The following is a 24,978-nucleotide window of genomic DNA, read 5'->3' as shown; positions in this document are numbered from 1 at the left end:
AAGTTCCCAGCAGGTTGCAGCAGCACCGGCTCCACCGGCTTCTCAAAACAACAATAACAACACCCAAAGGCAGCCAACCACAGCATTAAATCACCAATAATGCTTTGTATATGGGTAACTGTGAGATGCAGCGCCGGCTCCCAAAAATCTTAACCTCATCGTCGACGTCGTCGTCGTTGTTGTCATTGTTGTAGTGTTGGCTGCTGGGACACAAATTGGGCCTAACCCATATATTTGTCAGTGAGTTGCAGGCGTGCTCATGAAGATTTGATTTAGTGTACGGCACCAACGAAATCGTTATTTTTGCATATCTAAATTTAAGTTTTGTATCTTACAGATGCATAAGTGCACAATGCAATTTTATACAGACATACAAACATACTAATAGATACTCCAAACCTTTACACAGCTCTCGCGCTCGCCGGTAACAAATTGTTGTGGTTCGAGAAGCTTGTGTGAGAAAATCGAACAGTTTAGAAAAACTAACTGGCTTAAAGCTCTAAACACATCGATGTGAATATCAAGAGTGCTAACTTTAATATGCCAAACAAATATCTGCACTGTCTACAATATATTTAAATTTTTGAGCTCATATTTAAAACGATTCCATTTTCGCATTGAAATAAAACTGTCCGGAAATCCTAAAAATTCCAACACACTTTTGAGCGAGGCGAACTACTTTAAAGTTGGCAAGTTCATTAATTTTATTAACTCTATCATTTTCAGCTCTCTCTGTCTCATCGACACACAGGCAAAGGGCACTCTGAGACGCCTACACCATTTGTCGACTGTATACAACTGAATATTACCTAATGTATTTCTAAGTGCCCATATGTTTATGCCCCATTATCAAAATAAACATTTATGTGCACGTATGTATGTGTTTTTCGCATTGCTGCCTCGAGTTATAGAGATTATGAGCAGCATAAACATGATCATCATCACCCCACATCCCATATCCCAAACACACTCAAAAACTATTCACATCCCATCCCATAACATGACATGCTTTAAATTTTCATGGATTCGCCGGTACACTCAGGAAATGAATGAAAGCCACAAACTTGTCTTAGATATCATTTTTGAGCTACGAAATGAATTTCTTAACCATGAAATTTGATTTATTTTGGTATACTTTTTAACAACAATTTATATTTTTGAGAAACACACAAACTTTTAAAAAATCTATGTTGTGCTATTTTTTTAATATTTCAGATCGAGTTTTTGTTTTGTTGAGTGTAGCTGGTAGCTTTTACAGCTCAGTTTTATTTTTTTGGTGAGGAATTCATGGCATCATCATCCTAGGCAAGGCAATACCGACTTGAATCTGACTCAGGCTCCGAGTCAACTTGCTGCACACGCTTTGACTGCAGTTTAAACGTGTCTTCAAGTCGGTTATTAAATCAATAATGAAGCACACGAAAGCCACCAGCAATACCCCCAAAAAGCACTACGAAATCTTTTGTGGGCAAGACACCAAGAAAACTTCATCATGACGATCATATTGTGACCAAACTCTGGCTACATCATTAGCACTCGTCGTCGTTGTTGTTGCTAGTGCTGGATAGTTGTTGTTGTTGTTGTTATTGTTGGTTTGTTGCTTGGTGTTGCTGTCGTTGTCGGTGTCGGTGTCTGTGGTACACCGGCTGACACACAAACATCGTGGAGTTCACGGAACGCACCCAAAAGCCAAGCTCACAGTTTTCGCCATTAGACGAGCTTTGTTATACCCACCAACTATTCAAACTAACACAATAGGGTATAATGAAGGTTTTGCAAAAAATCTATACAACAGGCGAAAGGAGCCCATAAAATGTATCAAATAAGTTCAATTTTCTTAAATTGCATTACAAGCACTACTTATAAGAAAAGTCTACAATTTTGTGCGTTTAATTTTTCGGCAAATATCAAAATCATAACTATATGATTTCATTATTAAAACAATTGGGAAATTATAAGAATCTATATATATAAATAGTTTAAAGCGCTACGGGGTATCTTCTAGTTTAGACTCTCTTTTTTAGTTTGCTTGTCTATTGTCAGACTTGAAGTTTCGTTTAGTTTTGAGGCGCTTCTCCTAGTTTTTTGTTTTATTTTGGTGTTTTTTGGGTCTTGTCTCAGCGTAGTCTCTGCCCAAAAAAAATCGAACTATTAACTTATTGCAGGCAGTGTAAACAAAGTTGGCTGTTGATTCGACGCGACGCGTCTCGTTTGCAATTCTTCGGCCACATTCCAAGGCATAAAAGGCCCGTCGTTTGCAAGGTGTCGAGGGTTAACTAAGGTGTGATAAATTTTTGTCTTTAGCTTCGATGTTGCCATCGATATTCCAAAAGGTCTGGCCGTGCTGCCTTTTTTTTCTAGCTTTTGTTTTGCGTGATCCTAAAAGAGCAAGTTGCCATAATTGTTTTATTATGCGATGCCATTGTATGGTATTTATGTGTGTACACACTGGCAGCAATGTGACATGCGCCTGTACAAAGCTGATTGCTACGAAAGCATTGCATGCGCATACAGGCAAATCCTGCAAAGTTCTCCCAGTCGCAAAAATCGAGTTCTTTCTCTAATATAATTATACAAATACTTATATGTACTTATGTATGTTTGTATTGTTGCATGTTTCTAATGGCTTTAAACAAATTAAGTGCGACCTGTGTTGACCGCTGTGTTGAAGTGTTAAAGCAGCACCAATGCTGCTATGAAGAAGCTGACACCTTCCACGAAATGTTAGCCAACTATTTACTTGGCGTTGTATTTATTTTCATTTCGTATATTTGGCTTCCTCACCCACACAACATAGCACAAAACTCTGTTGATTTTTGGCGATAATTAATAGGCAAAAAAACAACGGCAGCCACATTCGGAGGGACCAAAGCAAATGCACCTCCAACAGATTCAAACTCAAGCTCCAGCCTGCCGTGTGCTTGCCTGCTTCTTGTGTATAAAAATTTGTCTATTAAATGGTTGTTTTTGTTTTTTTTTTTTTTTATTGTTGCTGTTGTTATTTTTGTTGCTGGCAGCATCACACGCAAGACGACGGGGCGACTTTAACTGTTTTGCTTGTCTATTACTTAATTGCCGGCCAGCGGACATAAGTAGCAAGGGGAGACAAGAGTCAAGGGGGTATTTCACCCATAATAACAATTAGCGTGGCATTTTAATATGCATTATGTGGTGAAAAGATCGAAAACTGATTTCACACAGCCACAGCAGAAGAAGAGTCACGATTTAAGCCAGGACGATGAGGAAGCTGCAATAGCAGCAATAGATGCACCACCAGCACCAGCACCAGCACCAGCAGCTAAAGATGCAGCCAAAGATGATGCAGTTTAAGATATGAATATATATTTGTATGTAAATATATGTATGTGTGTATATACATATATATGTATATATATATACATATATATATGGTAATTAAGCTTGGCATAAATGGCGAATGCAATTTTTACAACAAAGAACTGAGATCATTGATATGCCAATAATTAATTAACATATCAGAAATATTTTAGAATTGTCATATTTGTATATCTTATATCTGTTCAAATGGGAATTCTTAAAATATTTGCTGAGAAGTTAAGTGCATAGTAAAAATAAATAAGAAAATACACATGCACTTTTGATAAATATAAGAAGCATACTTTTTTTTTACCTTTGGGTCCATTTTTAAGTATTTAATGAAGATCACTTTATACAATTTCCTAATTTAGGCAATTATCAAACACAATAATTAAAATCAGATGTTCTGTGCGTTAGACAAGTAAAGAAATTAACCTTCAGACTCTGAAATATTATTGAAAGAAAATTGGCTTAATTCGGAAACACAAAAAATATTTGAAAAATAAACTGGGGACAATAATGAAAACAAAGAATATGGCACTAATAGAAAAATTAAGATTCAAAAGTAATTAAAATCACAAATACCCGCATAAATTCAAGTGTGCCTTGTTTTATCTAGTTTTCGTTGGTTTTTGCTTGCACTGACTAAAACAAGATGTGTAGAAAAAAAATATGCCGGTTCATGCATGTCATCAAAATATGGTTTAAGCAAAAACTGTCTGAATCTGAATTTGAGCAGAGTGCAAAATGAAATATCCGTTGACAGCTCGGCGAGCACAAGCAGAAAATAAAGCTAAATGAATTGTACATTCAGCACTCTGTGGTCAATATGGAAACCTGTTGATGATGATGCTCAGATCTCTGCAACAGTTTCCCATGGCGGCAACAGCAACAGTGGAAGAAGAAGCAGCAGCAGCTACAGATCGCCAAAACACACACACACACACATTCATAGAAGTTGATTAAAATTTGTAGATGCGGCGAGCAGGCTGCGTTTAATTTAGTCGAATCAACGCTTTTGTGGCCGCCTCTATCTAAATCTTTTATTTGCTAAGCGCATTAGCGGCACTCAAACTGGTAAGCGCATACGAGTACTACTTCTTTATACTAATACAGCAAACGAAAGCAAAACCGAAACCGAAACAGAAACAAAAAATAAAAATTAAATCCCAAATTTACGCATACATTTAACACCCAAAGCACAGTTATCGTACAAACAAAGCAACAATGGGCGTATAACACTGCGAGGCATCAAATTTATGATACCCTAGAAAAATAATCTATCTTACAATCCAACTATCCATTTATCTGTTCGTCTATGCACATCTAGTATCTTACAAAGATGATAGCTAAAATAAAATTCTATTTTTATATTTACAAATATGTTAAAAGAATTTGCTGTGCGAATAAACGCTTCTTGAAATTCAAATCTTTAAGGTATTTCAAGAGAGCATCGAAGCGTTTATGCAAGTGTTTTTTAAGTTAATTGCTTATCCGCTTTTATTTCTTGTCTATTGACATACCCTATATAGCCAAAGGGTATTAGAATTATGTCATCAAATTTGACCACATATCAGCAATATATTTAGCAAGTATTACCAACTTAACGCACCTTACAGGATTTCATTTTTAAAACATGTTTTCATTTATACTTTAAGTCGTTAATAGACTTCATATAATTGGGAATACCCAATAATTAAAAAAGTCCATAAATTTTACATTGAAGCCAGCTGGCTATGAATTTAATCTTGATACCCTCTGGTTTTAGAGTTTCCCATTAATCTAAAAACCTAAATAATCAATTTTAAATTTATTTGCTACTCAGAAAATAACAGCTCAGAAATATTTAATAGTCCTAGAATGAAAATCGCCTTGAAAACTAAAAGAAAATCGCCCTAAAATTTAAAATGGCCCTGAAACTATAAAAATGAAATAATTCTAGTTTCTAGAAATAGTTTCTATTTATATGGATTTCTTCTGTTTTTTAGGAATATATTTCTTAATAATCGGAAATATTTCTAAGAATTAAAATTGCACAACTTGCATATTCAAAATATACTTTCTGTATAATAATGATATTCTTTCTGAGTGTCTGACTATTTGTTCGGCAAGGGTATTAAATCGTTGCCATATCACAGCTAACTGTTCTTTCTTGTTTTCTGTTGTGGCATTGTCTGCGCTTATATGGAACGATTAGAACTCCGTTGATTTGTATCTAAGATGAGCGCTTGGTGCGCCGATGGCGATGGCGACGACATTGTCATAAATTTAGACGATAACTATAGAAATAGAATAAAGCGCGTCGCCGAAGGGGAACCGGTTAAACCACTTTTACTCTCATCATTGGCCGCATCATAAGCAGGCCAGCGTCCATATCTGATCGCCATGGTTAGCGGACGCAAACGCTTCGATATCTGTCTCTGTCATCGACTGCGACTACGACTACGAATCCGACTCGGACTCGGACTGTCTTGGATTGCAGTGTGTCATCGCGCAAATGTTGCGCCGTAAACCAATTTTAATTTATGCTAATTGTTCAACGTTGTGGCAATTAGATGGCAAACTCGCGAGAAAACAAATCCGAGCTCCAAACTGCAAACGAAAGCGGACTCAAAATTCAATTGATATTCCGAAACAATATAATAGATATATATATTCTATATATTTCTACACATGCATATTTTATATATATAGTTTATGCAGCAATTTGTTAAACCTTCTCGTGACTAGATCCAAGTTTTGCACGCATTTTTTTGGCAACTGATTTACAAGGTCTCCGCCATTTGATCGATGCACAATTGCCGGCAACTGATGGCAGCGACAATTATGTTGATTGGCAAGCGATCGATGTGCCGAAAGATAGACACGGTTAGAGATAGAGTTGGAGATAGAGAGCGGCAGGGAAACAAACGCAAACACAAACACAAACACAGAAACAGAAATAGAAACAGAAACAGAAAACTTGCCCCATAATTCATCGTATTTTATTTATTTGTGTTGTTGGCTCTCTTGTCTTATTGTTGCTGCTTTTGTTGTTATTGGTTATTTTTCAACCTGTTGTTGTTGGTGTTATTGGTATCTGAGGTGTGTGTTTTTTACCCTCAGTTACCAGAATGGCGTGTTAAATGCACAACAAGGTTCTTGTTTCATCCGTTAGATCCGTAATACTCCAGCGGCTATCGATAAAATGACTTTTTTTTTGTATTATTATGCCTTTTTACATACTGTTTTTTTTTTTTTCTTTTTTCTTGGAGCCATAAATCATTTGATGCTGTGGGAATCGAGTTGTGGTGGTGTCTATATATGTATGTAGCTGTATCTGTAACTATGTGTCGTTTTCTATTGGCTGCACAAAAAGTTCAATGTTAAACAGCGAGCAGCGAGCAGCGAGCACACAAAAGAATTTGCCACAGTTCAAAGCATCGTTCATTATTCAGCTACAACTCCAATTCCAATTGCAAGTCTGCTTCCACATCCAATTGTCATAGTGCCAGAGTCAGAGATTGCAAAGTCAACAGTTAACTAGGTAAGTCAAAAAAGCCAAAAGGTTTTACAAATTGAATATCGGAAAAACTGGGCCAATCTTTGGGGGCTTGCTTTGATTTGGTTTGCCTTCAAAACGCTCAAAGGCTATGACTGTGAAATACTTAAATCAGGGCTTGTCAAAAAACTTTTTATTTTAAAAGGATGGGAGCTGCTTTAATTGGTATGAAAGGTTTTTCTATGAGCATTAACTGTATCTAATCTAGAAGTGGAAAATTCATCAGTTTCAGTTTGAAGAACAACATTTTCAACTTTTTATTCACATCAAATTAATGAATAAAATAAATAATTAGGCGAAATTTAATTTCATCTAATTGAAGATTGAAGAAATATACGTTCTACATGTAATTGAAAATGTCTTCAATTGTAAACATATTCATAGTATACATTTTTGGCATTTGAATACATTTTCTGTGACTTAATAAAATGTTTTCTTTGTTTTTTAAAAAACATTTAAAAATTCTGTTTAAGGATATAGATTATATATATGAAAGATTTATTTCCTTAAGTGTGGATTAACGACTTTATAAAAATATACATATATCACAAGTCAAGTCTGAGTCTGAAATCGTTAATTGATACTTAGAAAAAGATCGTTCGATATTTTCGTACATAATTATGATATCTACTGCAAGGGTATGCAAAAAATGAATGTTTAAAGTGCCTGATAGTATCTTGAGAATGAATGTATTAATTAGTGGAAATAAAAGCTAAGAATAGCAGTAGTTATATATGTAGATGGAAGGTAAAACATTGCCTTGGGGAATGTAGATTCCCCGGTTGCGTCAAAGTGCAATCACAAAAGTGAAGGTTTCGTTGCAGTCAAGGTGCAGCTGGTGCACAAGATTGGCACATCTGCCACTTATTTGCCATTACTCGCAGTTGCAGTCCGATCACACATCGAGCGACTGTTGCCCCTCTTTGGTCAGTCTGAGAACATACAAAATGTTGTTTTTTTGTTTATTTCTTCTTTTTTTGCAAGATGCATTGAATTAAGCAATGAGTCCATTAAGATTGTAACTAAATACGAGCTCTGTTATGTTTGAAGCTATAGTTTAGTATCAGATATCTACCCGACTCCTCTCCGTACACATATACATATAGTATATGTATTTAAATACTTGCATAAGCAGATTAAATTAAAACAATAGAGAAATTACTGAGTTGAACTGGCAGACAGACTTGTTAGTCCACCTCTTTCTTATATATATCGTTGCCTGTCTATGTATGCATTTAATATATTTAAATATACAAAACTGAATCTTTGGCTCTGCTGACGTAGCCGTTATTGATATTTTTATTGAAATTTATAGCATCAAATAAACACATAGAAATTATGTTAAGTAGTCGATCATATTCATTATAAGTAATATTAAAATTGATAAATATTCTATACCAGACTGCCAATGATTCAGAACGCGTTTCAATTCGACTGCGTTCGGCGCTTGTTGTCATTCTTGGTTTTTATTATGGTATTGTTTTGCTATTTGACAAACTTGTCACATTGTTGCTTCTAGTTTAAATTTGCGATGTTTGTCATGTTAATGAGATGCGATTGCTATTCTTGTCCAAGCTAAATATAGTTGTTGATATGGCGAAAACCGCATCAGGAACGATCTTTGTGTGTATTACCAATGTTATATTATGCAACGTTTTATTACCAAGCACTTTGGTATATAATAAAAACCTAAAAATATGTTGTTTTTTTTTGTTATTAGAGCACAAAAAACACACAAAAATATGTATTCCACAATAGGAATTATTGAAATATTGCAATAAGTGAAAGCTAAAGTTGTATGCAATAAAAATAAAAATATAAATAAATATATTCTTAAAGCAACAATTTAAGCAACCACTGTGATCGACCAGTTGATACGTGTATTCAAATATGTATATAAGTTGAGCCATTAAATAATAATAATAATAACTGTGTTTATATTTTGCAGGCAGCACGTGGTATGCGCAATATTACGCATACGCAGTGATGGCAGGACAACGCACACTGGCGATGGTGAAGAGTGAAGAGAAAATGGGCAGCAAGCGCAGAATGGAACCAGAGCGAGCTTCCATTGTATACACAAGTTACGCACTCACACAATCTGACGTGCTTGAGGATGCTCTGTCTCGCTTCCTCGTTGACGTCATCAGTTCTATTTTGGACATGGCAACTAGCAGCAATGCGAAACGTGCAAAGAGAAACGAGTCTCTTATGTGCTGCGGCTCGCTTTATCGATCCGAGGATAAACACATGTACGAGTATGCGTGCGTGTGTGTGTGTGTGTGTGTGTGTGCAGGACGAAAAAAGAGAAAGCGAACAAGGAATGTGGTGGCCAGCTGTCAATCCAGTGGGTACTGTAGTCAAAGCCAAGGACGTCACGATTTTCAAGTGCGTGCATGTATGTCTGTATATATGTCTGTTTGTATATATGTATGTCTGTCTGTATATGTATATATATACAGTGCAAATAGTACTTAACGATGCGTTGATTTGTGTTGTCCTTTAGTTAATAATATGGCAACGCAAGAAGGGCTCGCCACAAGCACGCATGGGAAAATGTATTTATGTAATACATACATATGATAAAGTTTCCTTTATATACATACACACATATTATGCAGTATATATTCATATGTATGTATTACATTACATACAGTTTCTATACGCAATTATTGAAATCGATATGTTGTTTGGCATAGTCCAAGTTATCTTTCCTTTAATTCTGATTTTCCAAAAACGAAAAAAAAAACATAATCAGACATATCGGAAACCCATAGGAAATGATAACAACAACAGTTGGAGTTCATAATAAAAAGAGAGAACAGAAGAAACTTCCGTTATACCAAAGATTAAATACACTTGCAACATTTTTGTGGCAAAAAACATGTCCAGATCAAGTTATAATTACTCAAACAATCATTTTTATTGACAATATATGCAAGCTTAGTAAAAATTTCCATGAACTATAGATAAATTCCGCAAATAGAGCATTTATTCTATAAACATTTCTAAGATTTCCAAAAATGAAATGAATGAAAATGAAATGAAGAATAAATGCGATTTTTCACAAAGTCTGTGCACTAAATTTGATAACAACTTGTTACAAATTATTCATATATTTATTCATTAACAAAATACTAAGTAATAAGCATAATATATTATTAATGATTACCAAGCTAGGCCTTCTACTCTCTTCAAAAGATATACTACTCTCTTCAAGGATATATTTATTTGAAGGCATTTCAAATATCTCCTCAAATGCGTTACACGTTGCATATACAAATTCATGGACCCTATGCAAAATCTGGTATCGAGAAAGACAAGAAATTCTGTGAGTGAAAAGAGGGTGTATATAAAACAGTTGTAACGCTTGGGGTTTTGGGTTACGGACTGTTGGTAACTGTGAAATCATCATGGGGCTGGCTAGAAAAAGCCAAACAAAAATAGAGAGACGGAACGAGAGCGCGAAAGAGGGAAACAGAGAGAGAGAGAGAAAGAGGGGGCATGGAGAGGCAGAGAGAGAGCGAGGTAACGAAACGACCTTGAAAGCAACGGAAGAGAAAATACGAGCGCGATTTTGTGAGAGGCACAACTCGGTTCGGGAGTTAAACTTTTCCTTTTTGTTTTTGCTGTTGCTGTTGCTGTTGCAGCTGTTAAGCACACGAATACACACGCACACACACACACACACACATATACATGTACATGTGCTCGATATATAAGATAACGACGACGACCCCGACCTACAGCTGGTCACATACTCAATGACGTCACAACGCGTCTGTGGACTATTTTTGGTGTCGGTTTGAAACCACAGACGCACACACACACACATGCATATACACACATGCATATACACACATGCACACACACACATGCACACACATATATATACACACAGTTTTCACTTAGATTACGCCATCAAATGTGTGGTGTAGCTTTTAGACCCCCGGAACCCATTTCCCATTTAGGGTTTGAGCTCCACAATTTCTTGAGCTGCAATTTATTTTTACACACACTTTTTTTTTTTTTTTTGGTTGGCTGTTAACGTTAAATTATTCTAGCGCCCTTATAAATAGTTAGCTCAGCTAATAAAGGTCATTGTTTTTCATTGTGTCCGTCACTACTAATATAGATGCCACTTTTTGCAGCCATAATTTTTTTGTCGCCAACCAATTGTTTTTTGCTTCTTTTACTGACTGATTGTCAATCAAGCAAACGCCGTCGCATCTTCAACGGCGGCAACATTAATACAAGAAACAAGTTAGGCGCCAAAACATGAAATAAACAAGCCAATTGGCTAAATGCATACATACACATGGACACATGCTATAAAGATATAAAAAAAAAAACAAAATAATAATAAAAAAAAATACCGAAAAATGTTTATAATTTTGACAACAACAACAATTTGTTGTGCTTCGTGTTTGCTTGCCTGCTTTTGGCAAATTTTCCTTCAAACAAGAACGGCTGAAAAGCAGAAGCTGCTTGCAAACAATCTTCTAAGCAGCAGCTATTAGGAAACATTTTTGCTGCATGTATGGATGTATGTATGTGTATAGTTTTGGGCGCACATTACAACACCAAGTCGACAACGACAACAACAACAACAACTTGTGATAGAGGCAAGTTGTCAGATGAGAAGTGAAGGAGAAGGGGGACCGGCACTCTCAACAACTTGTTATCCGCTGCTTCTCAGTTATTTCAAAGATTTGACAGCGTTTATTCTACCCCTGATTACAGTTGGATACGCCAAGCGAATTTGCGCAAATAATTCAAATAGTTAAACGAGACAAGCAAAAAAGTTCGGTTTTTGCTTCTTTTACTTCTAACGCATTTCTATTTGAGTTGCAACAAAAAAAATCCCCGCATATCTTAATGGAATTAACTTGGCTTACACGTAAAATGATTGTGTAACTTTTCATTTTTTTTACTGTAAGATTTATGGTTCTTAAAAATGCGCTAAACATGTTTATCTCTGTATCTGTTTAGTATTATTGGCATTAAAAGCTGATTATTTTGGTTACCTCTTGCAAAAGTCTTAATAATATTGTCAAAAAAAACAAAACTATTTATCTTATTTTGAATAATTGAATTTAAAGTTAATCACTTTGTCATATTTGTAAATTAAAAATTTGGTTGTAAAAAGGTGTTATTTTCGATTACAGCAAGGCTTGGTTCCAAATATATATATATATATATAGACAAATGTATCTCAGAAGAATGCACATATATCCAAATTGCAATGAAAATTCTCAAAACCACATTTAAAAACTATTAAAATGCTTGTCCCTAGGAATCGATTTTAAATAAAGAAGAGAGAAAAAAATATTTGTATTCTAAACTATTCAATGTAATTTCTAGAGTTAAAAACTGAAACTATTTTTTCTTCTTGAAAAAATTGGTGAGAACACTTAATGGCTGACCATCATTTCCAGTACGAGCGTCGACATTGGCCAATCGAGTGCAGTGCATAATGAAGAAATAAACAAAATTATAAGCAAAACGAGGTAAAAGCAACAACAAGTGGCCAACGGCTAGGCAATCCAATCAGTCTCAAATTAAGGCTTACATATGCCATGCGCCCCAAGCAGCAATAAAAATTGACCAACAGACCAAAAAAAACAAAAACTAACCAAAATAACGCCAACAACAATAACAACAACACGAAAATCACTAACGAAAAAACTAAATAAATATAAAAAATGCTTTAAGAAAACCAGCTAGTTGCCGATGTGCCCTGGTGACGCCTCAAAATGCATTCCGATGCTGCTGTTGCTGCTGTTGCTGCTGTTGCTGATGCTTCTTAGCCTCGACTGGTTCTGAGTCTGGGCAGCTGAGGATCAACTCGGATCATCTCGGATCACCTCGGATCACGTTGACTATTCAATGGATGCATTTGCAAACGAAAAGTGTGACATCGCCGCGTGATCCGAGGACAATGCACTCGCCACATCATTGGCAAAGATACTCGCAAATTACAGCAACAATACTCAGATACTGCAATTAAATTGAAAGCGAAATCAAAACATACGAACTATGCGGAATCGATTGCGCCCAGTGAAAATAACCAGATAAATTTGTGAATTACAAGAACAACGACAACAGGCTTCCCAAAATCTATTATTGGCCCCACTCAAACCTGCTTGGCAATTATATATATGTATGTTTGTAGTCGTGTATGTATGTGAATATCAGCAATTTCCCCAGTGGCAAATTTTACGGCAATTGTTTAAAAGTAGAAATTATTTGAGCAATGCTCAGCGACAACAAATAGAAAAGACAAAAACGAAAGAATTACGTTTTGGCCGTTTTCCGTATTTATTTAAAACAAGTAAGTACGCAAATAGTTTGTACTCAGTGTAATAAGAGGGAGACGTAGTTCGAGTATCTTGAGAAGCGTGTGAACCACATTGAAGTGTCGCAGATAGCAAATATGCCAATTAATGGCAAAGAAAACGAATACAATCACTGCAAATACAAATGCAAATATAATAAAATCAAAGCAGCCAATCCAACCCATCATTATTATTACGTCATTAAGGTTGACTCGCATTTCGATGATTTCGATGATTGTATTGTTTTTAAAAAATAATACAAATACAAACAAAAATCTCTATTGTTGTGGCATCCCAAAAACAACTGAAACTGGACGCTGTTGCCCATTGGATGAGCTGCTGTAGATTTGAACTCAGATACTTGATATCCCATAGCTGATGATGATCGATCCAAGACAATAGTAGTATGCTCATCCATCTCGTTGGAGGCAAGTTTTGCTTATAAAACTCGCATAAATCAACACAAATAATTAAGCCGTGGCCAGCGTCAATAATAATGATAATAAGCCAAGCCGCAAAAAATGAGATATGTTTTTCGTATTATTATTTTTTTTTTAATTTTGGCTATATTTGTGGTATACGTTTGTGAATGAAGTGCAAAAGTTACAATAGTAATAAATTTAGCAACATTAAAAACGGCCTTTTTTAACCAGATAATAATGAATATGCAGGACACATAAAAAATTATTTCAATTGTGTTAGAAACTGTGAATGACACACATAAAAATAGGTTAAGCACATGAGAAAGGTGGAAAATAAAAATAAAATATAATAATATGTTTAATATTTAAGAAGAAAAGCTACAAAAGTAATTGCGCCAATAAATTTAGCAAAACTTTGAAAAAAATGTGTTTGGAACTGTAAATGATAAATAAATAAAAAAAAATTATTTAAATACTTAAAAATCAAAATATACAAATTGACGCCAAAAAATCGAAGAAGTTTTTTTAAGAATTAATTAATTAATAAATGCAGGACCCATAAAAAATATTAATAGGTTTAATTGCTTAATTCAATAAGTGATATGAAAAAAGTTTAGGCAGATGAAAATATGATACAAAAAATAATCATAATTAATAAGACAAAATATATATAAGAATTTTGAATATTAATGAAACCGCTTGTAAAGCGAATCACACAAAAAAAATATATTATTTTTATTTTTTTTTCTCATTCATTAAGCTTATATTTAGATGAAATAAATTAGCAGTTAATTCAAATCGAATAATTAGCTTAACAAGTGATATAGTCTTCAGATCCGATGAGAAACGATTCCGATAACGGAACACAGTTTAATTAATATAGTTTCAAAACTTGGAAGATCCCTGCAAGGACCGTTTAATACACGCACGGCAAGGGTATAAAAGGAGGCGTGTGCATGGCAACAGCAACAGCCACACAACAAAAGTGTTCAGCAAAGATTATTGAAATTTTGGTTTTCTATTGTTAATTATAAAAACAACAAAAAATTCACACGCCAAAAGAGAAATAAAAACAAAACCGAAACGAAATAAGCTGACGGCTGCCAATAAAAGAAACAATAATGACTCTTGATTATATTTTACATAGTAGAAAATGCAGCCTCATAGGCAACTGTGGCAACGTCATCAACACGTGGTTCGCAATATATATATATAAATCATAAATGCACATACTCTATATATATGTATACATATATATGTATGTATGTAGGTATGAACAATATTCATGCCATAATATTTGCACTTCTGACGCACTTGATCACTTTCTCGAATGCTATCTTTGCACTCGGCAACGACATCTATTTGATGGTTGCGGTGGCCGGTGTTCAAGTTCAAACGATTCGTTGTGGGCACCTTATGCCGACTATGACGTGCCACACGCTGCATGCTGTTGTTCTTGTACACGTCCCGTGTAATCCGTGGAACGGCTGTAACGGTTTGCATTTGGCTAAATGGCGTCGCTGGCGTCATGGTTCGTCATCTGTTTACCGGCCACTTTTGGTTCCTCTTGCCAATATTCTTCATTACGATTAATACGTAGTGCAATAGCAAAAAGAACGCCAGTTTGCTATATTTTATCTACTCTTATATATTATATTTGTGTGTAATAATATTAATAATAGCAAGCAACGTTTGTGTTGTCTTTCGCCCTAAAATTAAACTGCAATCTTGAACAGGTTCCAAGTATCTTGCATGGAACACAATCTCCACCTCATTTAGGTCGATTCGCAAAATGTTATTATAGTTTAGTCTAATATTTTAACTGTTGTATTTGATTATGTCTTGTTTTATAATTTAAACTATCTTCAAAAATTCACGAACTGCTGACTGTTAATGATTTCTTCTATGTGACTTCATTGTCTATTAAATAAATAAATTTACTTCCTTTTCATAAGACCGACGTATATACATGCCACATACAGTTTAAAAATGCACCGCATTGGTTGGGTTAATAAAAGTGCGGTGGACAGTACACACACACACACACACACACAACACACACACTATATGGGTGACTGTGTATGTGCTAGTCATGTTTATTATACACATACAGTTTATAAATCATTTTGCGTCAGACCCTCTGTCTCCGTCTCTGGTTCTGCCCCTGCTTTTGCCCCCTGAATCGGGCTCTGCCTCTATTTGCGCCGCTGCAATGTGTCTGCCACAGTGGCTGCTCTTCTTCGCCGTCTGCTGCCTTTTGGCGATGCTTTGCTGACGCTGGTAAACATTTGGTATGACCAACCATACATACATAGATACAAATCCATCTACTATGGAGTCGGCAATGGCTAAACTTATATTTCTATTATTTGCTAAATATTTCGCTACTGATGCAAAATTTATGTCGTCATTGTCTGCAGGCGTCTAAATCATTTGCTTATGCGTCTTGGCAAGCATTTAAGATTTTGCTTTTATTTTCATTTAATTATACACAGACGATTTGGCAATGCGTAATATTGCGCATACGCAACGTGCAACTAGCAATTAGAAAACCATCACCAAAAGAAGGTACAGGGAGTTGAAGTTGAGTTGGAGTTGAAGGAAGAGAAGTAGTTGTTGTCATACATATACATATACATATATATATATATAGATATATATACATACACGTGTGTATTCCGTTGCTATGCCAACTAGTGTTCACATAGAACCCGCTGCTTCCAGCCAACTGCTGTTGGCCGGAGGAGCCGTTGACAGAGCAGCTCAAATGTCCAATATCACAGCCGTCGGGAAATAGATTGCGGCACGGATAGATAACAGCCGGAAATGTTACGGCTGCAGTTGTTGTTGTTGTTGCTGCTGCTGCTGCTGCTGCTGCTGCTGCTGCTGTCGTTGGTTTTGTTGCTATTGGTGTTGTGTGATTTGTGGCAACAACATTTAAATTCTGTCTATAGCATGAATTGTTATTGATCTCATAGTAGATGTTGCTTTCGTAGGATGGAAATGCATACAAGGATTCGCACTTGATGGCCGGCAATTGATGCAGTTGCTGCTGCGGCAGCATTAGATCATTTTCAATGTTTCTACTGTTGCTATGATTGTTGTTGTTACTACTGATGTTGTTGTTGTTGTTGTTACTACTGATGTTGTTGTTGTTGTTGCAGCTGTGGCTTAGCGTTGGCGCCGCTTCTTGCTTCACCACAATCAGGGAGGCAAGACGATCGCGCATTATAGTTAATGAAGTTCAGCTTGAAATGTGCGTAATGAAGGTGATAAACAAATGATGATGATGACACAATAACAGCAATAACATTAAACACGAAACACAACATTAATATGAGCACAGAGACAACAGCACCAAATATGGAACACATAGGATCAATATAAACACCTGTGTGGCGCACTCCAAGCCGATGGAGATCCAGCCCGACGTCCAAAATTGTGAACAACTTCCTTTTTTATTCAAGCACTGCAATTGTTGTAGTTTTTCTTATAGTTCTTGGTTTTGTTTGTTGTTGCCGTTGTTGTTGTTGTTGTTTTTGTTGTTGTAATGAGACCTTGCAGTTATTATTGCTGTCTTCATTATCTATGTATGCACTAAAATGTACACACACACATACACACATATAAGCACTCGCGGCAGTGTCCTTGCTTTTTTTGCATGTCCTTAGACTTGAACTTGCTTTAGAATTTAGCGTTTGCGCAGTTTCCCCACTGGCGACGTAAGCAATCGACGACGTAATGACTTACTCACGTTTATATATACACGGATATACGTACGGATGTGGGGATGTATGTGTAGGCGGGTGTATGTATATATACGCGTAGTAACTGTAGCACAAGGACTTTTCGCTCAATGTTATTTTTTGCAAGAAATGCACCGAAGACATCAACAAAGATACGGATACGTATTAATTATTAAGAACAGCTGCAGCTGCAACGGCAAGTCAAGTCAACCAATTGGATTTGTAATTGATTTTATTTATGCTGCAAATTTGCACTTGCAATTAGTTCACATTACACATACGCACCGTGTGCCACACGAGCGCAACGGTTTTTTAGCTGAGATTACGCATACGACGCGTTGACAACATTGGCTTCCGTTTCCGCATTGGACTAGACGAGACAACTTGTTGCAAATTGGAGACAATTCTTTCAACACACACACACACACACGCACACACACCTGATTAATATGTATTTTTTGTATTGTTATAATTATGAATTGCTTAATACTGTACGCGAATAAATACATACGAATTGATGTGATTGATATTGAAAAGTGCCGTTAGCAAATTATATATTTCTATGTTATTTTGTTGTCGCTTAAATTATTGAGTGTTGTTTGGTTTTGATTTGTTTTGTGTTTTAATTATATTGTTGTTTTGCTTGCTAGCTGTTTTGCGAATAGGTTGTTAACAATGCGGCGTCTGTGACGCGACTGAACTTCTCTTTACGGTTACACGCGACTATATCCAAACGGAGGAGCACACAACGAAACGAACCGAGCCCCAACCGAAACCGAAACCAAACCCGAAATCGACTCTGCAATCGTCGCAATCGGTTTTTGCGCTTTGCCAGCTGGTCTCTATTTGTAGCTGCTGTTTGTGTGCGTGTGTGTGTGTTGGCGGTTCGGCTGCAGCACAACACACGACCTACCTTGTCCGCTCAGCTATCGGCTGAGGGTAAAGCTATACTGTAAGCGCAATTACGTCATTCCCGAACCATCATCATCATCAACCAGTGCAGGAGCAGGGGGAGGCGGACGAGCAACAACAACAGCTCGTGCGAGCAAAAATCGATGACGTCGTGGTTAGAGCGCCTGCGCTGCACCGCTGCCAAAGCACACGCACACATATATATAGATATATATATATATATATACGATGGGCAGCAGCAGCAGCTTTGTTGACGACGCTTCGCATGAAAGCGAAGACGGAAATAATTTGCGTCATAAAAAAGCTCTCTCTGTCTCTCTCGCTCGTACACGCAGTGTTCGTTAAATGCCTACAGGCAGGTGACAACAGCCATGGCAATTGATTTTTTTTCATCGCTTCACCTGAAATACACGCTCACTCTCTCTCTCTTCCGCTCTCTCTGTCAGTCTATCTCTGTTGGCTGCACCCACACACACACACACGCCCACATCGACACCATCCTTAGCAAACAGAAACAGAGCCGGCTTGCGGTTTCATAGGAATACCGGCACGGGGATCTCCTTCTAACTATATAGGCCCATATATATACATAGCTATTTGTGTGTGTGTGTGTGTTCTTATGTGCTACTGCCCCTGTATGTGGGTAAAATTGATATACTTAGAATGACTGAATGCATAATGCATAATGCTTAGGAAGGGGGTGGAGGGGAAGAGAGATTTTCAATTGGACAATAATTACTTGCATATTTAGTGCGAAGTGCCCTTAAGACCATTATATAATGCATACTAAAACATACCTATTTTTGTGGCTCAGAAGCAATCAATCAATTTTAATTTACTGTTAGCTTAAGTATCTCTCTAAAAATAAATAGTTATTATATTAAAAAACAATTGAAGTATTTAAAAATGAGCCACTAAGTAGATTACAGCATAATTGTAGTATAAATTATTGATACACATGGGTATTTGTACAAAGGATTGTAAGAACAAAAGAATGTAATTAATTGATATTTAATTATTCGTTATTATTTATCGTTTATCTTTCAAATCTATGTTTAATGGCCTTTCAGAAGATTGATCAATGTTCCAAAATTAAATGTTCTTTAAGTGTTTATTTATATATATTAATAATGATAATTTGATAATGTGATGAACAATTTCAAATAATTCCCTTTTAGTCTTTTATAGTTGTAACTCAAGTTAAGCATGACTAACTCATTAAATATGAAAATCAATTCAAATTATGTTAACTTCTAATACATCAGAATTAAAAGAGCCACGCCCAAAACATTTTATTAGTAATACAACAAAAAAAAATCGAAACTGGTATACAAATTAATGATCGCATCAGCAATGTCAGTTGTAATTATATTAAATAGCAATATTAAGGCACTTTACCATTGACACCAACTGGGCTCGCAGCTCGTAAGCACGAGCAGCAAACACGAATGCAAGTAACGGCAAACTGAAACTGAAAGCAACAAGTGGCACCCATACACACACACACACACACACACACAGTCAAAGCTCGGCTCACAATCCTCTGTGAGAGACACAGTGAGTGGGAGAGTGAGAGTGAGAGTCGGCTTTGGCGTCGGCGTCGGCGTCGGCTTCAGCTTCGGCTTCAGCTTCGGCTACGCCACTGTTTGATTTCCAGTTTGAGGCGGAGTATTAGTATAGTAGAGAAGTAGGTGAGGCCACAAACGTTTCGTTTCGTTTCGTTTTCATTTTCATTTTCGTTTTCGTTCGTTTTGCTAGTCGTCGTGCTTTGCTGTGCTGCACTCGTTGTGGCTATTTTTAGACAGATTCCAAGCCACGTTTTCTAACTGTTGTTAGCGTGTGTGTATATATATATGTATATGTATGTATGACTCTGACTCTGAGCCGAAGTCTGAGTCGGCGGGGCTAAAGACAAACGTGAGATCGTCGGTCAGCCGATTTGGGCGCAGAGGGCTCTTCCTTTCGATTTCGCTATGATATTTTTTTGTTTGTTCCCATAATGCTTTTGCTGTGCCTTCGGCTCTAGCTGCAGTTCACCTTAATTGTGCATGTGTGTGTGTGTACGTGTGTGTGTGTCTGTATGTACGTATTAATACAAGTTGAATTTTGGGAGCGACGCAAGTGGAACTGGTCTGGGGGCCATGCATGCGCTGATCGTGTTGTTTTTGTTGTTGTTGTTGTATTTATTTAGTGGTGCTTCTGATGTTGTTGGTGTTGCTGTTTGCTGACCCGCTCGTGGCCCCAAAAAGTGCATGCATCGAGCTCTCAACTTGTCTGTGGGCAAGCGTTGGAGTCGCTTCCAAGATGTTATTGTTGCTGTTGCTGTTGTTGTTGTTGTTGTTGTTGTTGGTTTTATTGGCTGTATTAAGCATGACATGCCAAAGCCAAACCAAAGTCGAAACCGAAGCCGCAGCCAAGCCAAGCCAATAGTTTTGGGGCACTCCTTCCTTTTGTTGTTGCTGCCGCTGCTGTTGCCACTGCCTTTTCTTTCGCTTTTCTGATGATATTCTAAATGTGCTGCGCCAAATTTACTTCGTTTTGCTACAGTTGCGGTCAAAATAATAGTAGTGATGATGATATTAAAATATAGCTCATATCAAAATACGGCTCATTGCACTGCTGAAAAGCTGAAAACCTCTTCAAAATCTACAATATGTAGAAAAATGCATTCAATGCAATCTGCAAAATAAATGCTTTGTTTCTCATCTCATCAAAATTCTTTTATTTTATTTTTTTTTAATATTATTTACCGGCTGGAAAACTGAGAAAATTTCAATATAATTCCACAATTATCATTTTGATCGGCTCATTTGCGATCAATTTAAAGTTTTCAATTCACATTGTAATGTTTAAATATTTTTCATAATTTTTGAAGTATTTTTTAACTATTAGCTACAAATATTTTGACCGCAGCTGTACATCTGCTTAGATATATACATATATTTGTATTTTTTTTCTTCGTTTTTATATTGTTTTGCTGCTGGCTTAATGCATGTATCGTTTTCGCATCGTTGCTCAAAGTTCGTGAGTTTAATTTAAGGAATTTTAGCTCTTTTTGATTGCTATTTAGTCTTTGATTTTTCTGTCTCTCCCTCGGTTGCTTTGCCAAATTTCAATTAGCAAGCGGCACTTTGCGTTTACCTATTGCGAATGTTAGTGGCTGCTACTATTGTTGTTGTTGTTGTTGTTGCTGCTGTTGTTGGTGTTGTTGTACGGCACATTTGTGACGGCGCCTTTTGAATCATTTGCATAAATTGCTTTTGGTTTTTGGCCAACCCTTTGCCGCCGTTTCGCTTTGCTTTGCTTTGCTTTGGTTTTGGGATTTTGGTTTTTGGTTTGATTCGCTTGGGTTTACTCTTTTCCCGGACCTGTTGTAGACATGCCCATTTTATCGATGACCCACCTATCCATTACCAAGCATAACTATAAGCCAAGACACCCATAACATCCTATGCTAATTTTGTAAAGTTGACTGCGTTGCCTGCAGGTGCATTTTGTGGCGAATTATTGTCATTATTGTATATATACTTGTCTTTAGTTTCTGTCTTCATTTTTGTTTCTGTTGTGGAAGACTTTTTTGCACTTTTGCAATGCAGCATTTTCGTATTATTCACTGTGATTTGTACATTAAGTATTTTATGCAAGCTTTGAGGCTATTTTAAGCATTGCCCTGCTGACAAATTACAATTTATGACGTATACGTCATAATATCACGTATACGCCTAGCGCACGAATGAAGTGATGATAACAACAGCACTATGGTGGCAGAGGTTTTATGCAATCCTTATACAAATAAATAAAGTTAATTAAAGTTGTACAATTCAAGTGTAAAAATACATGCAAAATGAATGTTTTCATTAAGTTGTATGAGATAGTCAAAGTTTTATCAATCTATGAAAAGCGAACAAATAGGAAAATAAAAAAATACCTTTAATATTTTTCAGCTGTCAATTGTTGTATGAGATTATTTTGATTTCTAATTTTTTGATTGCTTGCCCCCGCTAAACATATGTCCCGTTGCCTGTTTTTTTAGTTGTTAGTCATGCAACGATTTTCCGGGCAATAAATCAAATATAGGAGCTCCCCAATGCAATCAGCTTGTATCGCGTGCGTGTTTGATCATGTCTGTCCTTTGCCTATTCCGCTATCATCACTCTGACCCATAAAAAAGACAAACACGCACAACTTCGAGCAACGTCATCAAACTCAATGAGTCTTTGACCTCAACGCACCACCAATAATTAAAGACACGTAATTAATAACGTTACGTTACGTTTTGTTACGTTACGTTACGTATCTGTCAATTTGAAACGAAAAAAACGAAAATTGAGAAAGTTATTTACGTAATTTAACTTTGACATTGAACTAAATTAATGTGATTTGAGCTTTTAGCTTCAACATGAAAGATTCAACGCCTTGTTAACAACATAATTTTAGACATACAAATTGTGGCATGTGGCATGGGTAAAGACGAGTATCGTAATAGATACTTCGCCCACTGGTGATTATCAATTTCCAGTGTTAATTAGCGTGCGATTAAATATAGCGCAACGCATTTCCCGCTGAATTGGCTTTGATTCGGTTCGGTTTGGTCGCAAATGCCGTGACGTCATTGAATCATTGTGCGAAATCAATAAACAAAGACGTCATCAAGTTGGGTGGCACGCGACGCGTGGACAGACATGCGCTCGCAACATGAATGAAAACTGCCAAGCGCACAAATCTGTTAAGACAGAGAGAGAGAAAGAGAGAGAGAGAGAGCGCGTAGATAAAATGCCGGCCGGCAATGGAGGGTTGTGACGTCAACGTTGCTTTTGTTATTGCTTTTATGCTCTCTCGCTCGCGCTCTCTCTCTCTCTCTCGCTCTGTCCGCTGGCACGTGCGTCGATGACGTCGCTGTTGCTCTCAGCTTACCTCGTTGCGCACTCTCTCTCGCTCTCTCTCTCTCTCTATCTCGCTGTATCTCTCGCTGTATCTCTCGCTGTCTCTTTCCATGTGACGTCACAGTCACAGTTCGTCAACTGCTGAACTGCTCCAATATGCGGCAGCCAAACATTTATAGCGCCATCCCGCTCGCTTTGACGTCACGCGTGGAGTACGCGTGGGCCTCTATTTTTTTTAGACTGAGCTGATGATGTCACTGTCGCACTCTGTGCACTCGACTGCATCAGGTTCACACACATGTGCATATCCGTGTGTGTGTGTGTGTGACGTATAAATTTAGCCAAAGGATAACGTCACGTGCTGGCGGCTTTTTTCCGCCCAAAAATAGTTTACAGTTTTGCATATCCAAAAGTGATTTGCCATTTAATTTACAATAGCACACTTTTCCAGCGTGGAGCCCAAATAACAACAAGAACAGAAATAAAACTTTTTAGCACGTAAAGTGTTTGTAGTGGCCATGTTAAAAATAAATTCGGAAAACGTATAGAAAAAGTGTTCGGGTATACAAAAGATACATAAATCTGCATAAACATAAATCTGAGGTAGGAATTCCAATGCACCCCAACCAACCTGCTTTAATGTTTTCAAAAGTATTATTTATTTCACATTCAGTTTCTTAACTGATTTTCTTTTTAAGCAAAAAAAAAATTAAGCCTCAAATAAATTGTCGAATTAGCTCTTCGTCCTAATCAGGAATATATACAACAACTTTTGCATCGAATATTTCCTTACATTCCTCTAATATATTCTTCATTCTACGAATTTTATAAATTTATATGTTTAATTATATTTCACCCAATTGCCAAAGCAGAGGAATATTTTGTTGCCAAATCCACTTTTTCGGCACTCGGCTTTCACATTAGAGTTTAGCTGTTGACGCCTTGGAGGCCAAGTAGCTCCGTGGGAAGTCACTTAACGTGCGAGGATGGCTGGCTCAGATATGAATTTTAAAGCGATGTAAAAAGTTGTGTAAATGTGAAGTCTAAAAATACGATAAGATTTCATTAAAATATATTGATCTGCCATTTAAAAGGAGCAAAACAGAAATAGAATGCCGTTTGCAAAGTTTTAATTGCGAATGTGAACAGAACAAAAAAACGGAGCCGGCAACATCCAAGCAGATTCCAAGCAAAATCCAATCAGAAGCCGAGTGGCAAACTGAAGACACTGCTTATGGCAATAACTCGCACCCGTGGCGCTTGGACAGCTGCTTAGGTTCTCTATTCTTTGGTCTGCGGTCTGCGGTCTGCTGTCTATGGTCTGTGGTCTCTCTGGTTGGTTGGCTAGCAGTGTTGACCTCGACCTGTCCCGTCTTCTCATGCTCAGAGCAATATGTGTTATGTTCGAACTTCGAAGTCTCTCCACAGATTATTTATGTGAAGCACTTAGAACTAGAGAGACTAGACTAAGCTAGCATGGCTCGGCACGATTACGTCTTTATATACTGAATTGTATAGATTTGTATCAACTGATAGTTGCGTGTAATTCTCCAGCAGCAGCTAAGATCAGCAGACACCACTAGCCAGACATGCAGCTCGGCCAATAATTGAAAGGCAGCAACAACATGCGATTGTTAAGCCAACGGGTTTGTCAAACTGAAGACAGCTACATGATACACACATACACACACACATATATATATATATATATAATATATATATACATAACTGCATAGATCCGCTGAATAGCCTTATAGCTTTAGCTTTAGTTTGACTTGGCACGGCACCTTGACAAGCCTG

General features: G+C 36.9%; 1 protein-coding gene across 2 annotated transcripts in view; it reads right to left on the bottom strand.

The window, feature by feature from the left end:
- Window positions 1-17,992, bottom strand: part of LOC6561614 (probable nuclear hormone receptor HR38) — a 29,494-nt gene extending 11,502 nt beyond the window's left edge. The window contains exon 1 of one of the 2 annotated variants that reach the window (XM_032736601.1): window positions 17,029-17,992. The gene's annotated coding sequence lies outside the window, so the exon portion shown is untranslated. Of the gene's footprint in view, window positions 1-16,304; window positions 16,477-17,028 lie in introns of those variants that run through there. The other variant, XM_043214643.1, reaches the window with a different exon arrangement.
- Window positions 17,993-24,978: the final 6,986 nt, after the last annotated feature.

The sequence above is a fragment of the Drosophila grimshawi genome, unplaced genomic scaffold (assembly GCF_018153295.1).
Source record: "Drosophila grimshawi isolate 15287-2541.00 unplaced genomic scaffold, ASM1815329v1 contig_1377, whole genome shotgun sequence".
NCBI lineage: Eukaryota > Metazoa > Arthropoda > Insecta > Diptera > Drosophilidae > Drosophila > Drosophila grimshawi.
Note: the sequence above shows the minus strand (reverse complement) of the source record. Positions and strands in the feature narration are given on the sequence as shown.